The following is a 5,769-nucleotide window of genomic DNA, read 5'->3' as shown; positions in this document are numbered from 1 at the left end:
GGTTTTTTTTTTTGCCATTTCAGTCCCCAAAACTCCCTGAAATCTGTATAGAACCATATTAAACTATTGATGTAACAGTTTGAGTTTATATGACTATGTGACTACAAAATTTAAAACTTTATAATGTCAGTCAGGACATGATTTGATTGGGTACAGTGTAATGTGTACAGATTATATCAAAAATAATCATTAGGGCAATCTGCCAATATTATAGGGACATTGTAACTATACAGTGACACAAAACATTGTTGGTGCCAAAATAGCTTTGACCCTGCCAACGTGTGGACTCTGCATGACCTCTGAAGGTCTGTGGTATCTGGCATGTTAACAACAGATCCTGTAAATGGTAAATGGTATGTGCCCTTCTTAACCTCAACAGTTGCCAAAGTATTTCTTATTCACTGATTTAGACACACTCTCACATAGAAATGGAAGCGCAATTGCCAAGCAATGCATCACTATTCAGTGCTCCTTGTGTCCGGCATCTTACTAAAGGAAATTTTTACATGCTGGGGGGACAGTGAACAAATCTATAGCCATGTGATTATAGCAGAAGGTGAGATTAACACCTAAACCACAGCCATGCTGTACAGTAAGTTCCAAGTCAGAGCCTTCACAGATAAAAAATGTTTCAGAACACCACCAAAAATACTGATAATAAACTTGGGAGACGTTATAATAAACATTCACTTCTCGTAACTTTGTGTCGTTTATGAATATAAATAACTGGAGATCCACTTTAAACATTTAGATATATCTGTATCACAATTTTCTGAAGTGCCCTAAATGTGTTACCACATTCTTTTAATAGAGTATTTAAAGCCCTCAGGCTCTGACAATATCAGAGCTGGAGCCACAAGAAACGCCATGCTGGTTCATGTATTAATGCTCTCTGAGTTAACAAAGAAGAAATCGCTCTTAGTCACACATTTTTTGTCAACTTGTGACATGACAAATATTAAAATGCACAATAGAATGAATAATAAATTGAATAAAAAGACTCAGTGGTGGTTGCTTAATCAGGGTTGACTGGGCTAGTTACCATCTGCCAGTGATGTTCTTAGTAATTAGTAATTTGATAGATTTACCACAGACTCACCTGCATATAATGACCTCACGGATCAGTATGATTTCAAGAGGAGGAGAAAAATAATAATATCATGTAATGCATAACTTTGCGCCCCCTCTGTCTTCTTTATCTAGAGACCTGAAAACGATTTCAGTTTGTCATCTTACTCATTTCCTGATTTTTGGAGGACAGAGACGGTGTACTGGAGGAGGTGGTGTTTGCTATTCTAAGTGGTTTACCTGTAATGTGTAGTAGGCTACACACTATACAAATCATGAGGACTCTGTTTCTTTGTATTCATGAGTTATTGAAGAAATGTGATCAGACTTTGTGCCTTTGCGCATTTGTGGGTGTGACAAAATGATCTGTACAAACTGACGCTGTGCAGATTCATAAGTTTAATGAAACGTTTTGTGTAATTTTCCGCTCATCTTTCAGCGATCGTAAAACAAAGGATTTCACTGTAACAAGACAAAGAACAGGTGATACAGATGTGCCACATTTCCTATAACTGACATCACTTAAAAATTATACTCCAAATAAAATATATTTCATCACTACAACAATGCTAACTGGAGTCCTCTCGCCTCCTCGCCCTTTCTGCTTGCAGATGGAGCGGATGGAGTAAGGCTCTAGTTGGAAAAGGAGATGAGGAAAGAACTGAGAAATAATAAGAGGGTTGTATTCATCCAACTCCCATTCCCCAACCCATTACGGCAAAAATAGACTTAGCACACACTACCTCTGGTAAACTGTGACAGAGTAGCTCAGTTCTGTAACTGAAAAAAAATTCCACCTACTGTGTCGTCCTTCATCAGGTACATCCACAGCACAGAATTTGTGAGAAATAGTGTGAACCAATCCCTAAATAATAGTATAATAAACAATTAATACAACTTATAGTATCTGAATATGTTTTAATATACATACTTAAAATCTAAAAGTAAATATTAGTGACCTTTCAATCTAGTAATCAAAAGAAAGACAAACTGCAATTTACTTGAGAGAAAACGTTACAACCACATAGCTGACAGACAAAGGATGATCAACAAGGGAGATCTGCAGAGCTACAGTAACTACAGATAGGTGATATGGGATAAGATATTGGAAAGAGTTTGTTGAAGGTAGGTTAAGAAGAGAGGTGACGATCAGTGAGCAGCATTATGGCTTCAAGCCGAGGAAGAGTACAGATGCGATGTTTGCTTAGAGAATGCTGACAGAAGTATAGAGAAGGTCAGAGCCAGCGCCACTGTGTCTTTGTACATATAGAAAAAGAATAATAGGATTCTATGGCACTGTATGAGGAAGTCAGGAGTGGCAGGAATGTATGTGAGGGTGATAGAAAAGATGTATGAGGACAACAAGCCAGCAGTGAAGTTTGCTGTAGGAGTTCCAGATGGGTTCAAGGTCGAGATAGCTCAGGCAGGATGCTGTGGATTGTGACGTCTGCAGACAACACTGTTATTTGTAGTATAGGGAGCACGTGGAAGAGAGCCTGTAGAGGTGGAGGTATGCTCTGGAGAGAAGAGGACAGGAAGTCAGGAGACGCAAGACAGAATACAAAAGATGGAAAAAAGACACTACTGGCAGTGTGCAGAGGGCGACTGTCAGAGGTTGTTTTTGACAGAATGATAGCAGCAAGAGTAAAAAGGATGGTTTAGTAGTGAAGCTTGCTATGATTGATGGTTTGGACATGGCAAAAGGACAGGACGCTGAACGGGAATTGACAAAGTTGTAACTGAGATGGCTACATCAGTTTGAGAGGCAAGGTTGAGATTATGTGGAGATGTGTAGAGAAGGTTAGTAGATCCAGTGTGTGTAACGAAAGTGACAAAATGTAATATACATACAACATACAGTCTGTTTTCATCTTTAGTAATACAACAATAAACACGTCTGTTTAGCATTTAGAAAAAAAGTGCTTATCAACATTAAGTTAGTTAGATAAATGCAAGGTTCTCTCGCTATACAATTAAATTGAATGATGTAAAATCAATTACCCATTAGCAATCAGAGCAATGTGCTGCAAGAGGCCAACTTGCTACAGTTTACTTCTAGTGCAATAAACATGGATAAATCAGAATGATGTACATTAAGTGCGATGGACTCTTGCCCCTGAGCAACAGTGTTGTGTTTCAAAGGGAGGGCTCAGAGGCAAGACACAGTCCTCTTTTACTGCTAACACTGGGGCAAACTGAGTGAGAAGACACCGCTGGTATCTGGTATCTCTCAGATATTCAAGTTAAAACGGGAGCAGCAGCATATTGATCAGAGTTTAGATAGATAGTTTGCTATCACAGTTACCCACAGCCAGAAAGCTTGTTTACTCTTGTGTTTGTTATTCCATTTAATAAGGAATGAGGGATTTCTGGTGTCTACATCTATTTACTCATTAATCACAGTGTTAATACATTACAACAAAGCTTTGAAGGAAACTAACCGTGGCTCAGTGCACTTGGCAGTTGCAAATTGCAGACAGACGACTGCAGGGAGAGAACGCTTGGTCTTCTGTTTTCTGGTTGGTTGACCTCTATTCCCAGCCCCACCACCCACTCTGCTCTCTTACATCTCAGCTACAAGTGTGAGTTTTGTAACACATTTACTGTAAGAAGTGTTGCAAAAGTCAAAATATGTGACTTTGTGACTCATGAAGGGATATTTGAGGAGTTATGTTATTTGAGATGGTTTAATCACAGAGTTGTGATTGTAAGTAGTAGAAATATATAAATGAGTAAAATTTAAATGTTTCAATTTCAGTATATTTATTATTTTTTTCCCTGTAACTGAATTTACAATTAAAAAAGTGTGTGAAACAAGCCAAAATGTCAAAATACAACTTCTAACATCTACACACTCTTGTAATTGGCAACATATTTACTTAACAAAAATGTTAACTCAAAAAATGATAAAAGTGCATTTTAAAATTTTCAGATGTATTGAATCCGTTTGCATAACTATTTGGTTGTGAGGTTATATGTGCACGTGTCTCTGCTGAATATTAAAAGAGGTTAATGATCAGTGGTCTCTCTCCAGTTGAAAAAAAGGTAAATTAATGAATTAAACACATTTGTTCCATTAATATTATATTTTGGGTGTTTGTGTTTTCTGTTTGTTCGCTTGCTTGCTTTTTAAGTGTTTTGCGATATATTGAATCCTGCGCGATGCTGCTTCAAAGTAAACGTAGCCTCACTCTGGGAGCCCCACCAACTCATCAGTTTTAAGCATTTTTTTAACCTTAATTAAAATGTATATGGTCTTACCTGTCTAATATAAATTGGTGGAAAGATAAGCAAACCCACTAATGCAACACACTCATCACTCAAATCATCCATTGGGCTTCTGAGCTGTCAATTTACTCTACTCCAGCAAGCATGCTTTGAATACTCAAGCCAACAGTGGACGGAGCCAGTTCATTAATTGATCTTTAGTATTCCCTCATGAGTGCAAAGGCTCAATAAAAACGTCTTTTGTGCTGCCTCTGTTGAGAATTTTCTTACATATCCCATAATCTCTGCGTAGAATGCAATGCTTGTTCATCTCTGCTTAGTGGGTACAAAAACTGTGCTCAATGGGTGGTCCTAATGAGAAGGAAATTGGTCTGTGTATGTGAAAACAAATTGGTACCTTCTGCTGTTTCAATTGATCTAGACATTGCATTAACGTACCTCGGGCCAAATACTTGTTTTCTGTTCACAGCCAAATTGAACCTTCCATAATTATAGTTTACCCTTGAGTAAGAACATCACCTAAAAGGAGATTCTTGTTTTTAGGATGGGCTGGCTGCAGCTTCCATTATATTGCTAAGGATGTTCTTCTTGGGCTCTGTTGAATGCTGGGAAGTGTTATGTTTGTCAGGACGCCCATGTGCCTTGATCTCCTCTGTCCAAAAAGAAATCTGGAAGCCTGCAGACCTTGAAGTCAACTTCTTTTTACTAATTATTATTATTTTTTACTCAGCTATGCTTTGACAACAAACTCCCTGTCAGGAATGAGTCCCTGTACTCTCTAGCACTGGCTCAAAAAATGAGGGAGATCTGTCTTTGTTGTGGAAAACCCAGCAAACTGCAAGATCTACTGCAGTTTGAGTCATCCCTGAGGAAAGGGAGCAGGGTGGATATGAAAGACATTGATGACCAATGTTCCAACATGACAGAAAGTGAGATACTGAACATTCCCCTTCACATTAAGCTCATATATGTTTATATAACAGAATAATATAGTATGTGTGTAAAGTGTTACAGTTCCAGCATATAATAGCAAAAGAAGTTTCACCTTTAAAGTGCAAGTTGTTTTTTTGTTGTTTTTTTTTTTCATTTAGACTAACAGTATGAACATGAAATAAAGGTGTTGTACATGAAGCAATACAAGCCCTTTCACTATATTTACTCTTAAGCAATCAGTAAGCACGTTCTTGGAAAAAAACAAAACAATAATAGTATTTTTTTTTTTAAATCTAAGCATTTCAACCAATTCTAAACACAGGATTGAAATGTGTAATGACTGAAATGCAGTCTGAACTTTTTGAAGCCTCTGTGAAGTCTATATCATTTATGCAAACAAAGAAAGAAAGAAAAATAAAGGTCCCAAAATCAAACCCTGGGGGACACCATTAATTATGTATACCTGATGCTGGACACATTAAGTTAAATCAGTCAAAAATCCAAGTCCACTCTATCAAATGCCATAAATAGCGCCACAAC

The sequence above is a fragment of the Haplochromis burtoni genome, unplaced genomic scaffold (genome assembly GCF_018398535.1).
Source record: "Haplochromis burtoni strain Fernald_Lab_line unplaced genomic scaffold, NCSU_Asbu1 Contig_101, whole genome shotgun sequence".
Classification (NCBI taxonomy): domain Eukaryota; kingdom Metazoa; phylum Chordata; class Actinopteri; order Cichliformes; family Cichlidae; genus Haplochromis; species Haplochromis burtoni.
The sequence above is the reverse complement of the archived record's forward strand: the minus strand, read 5'-3'. Positions refer to the sequence as shown.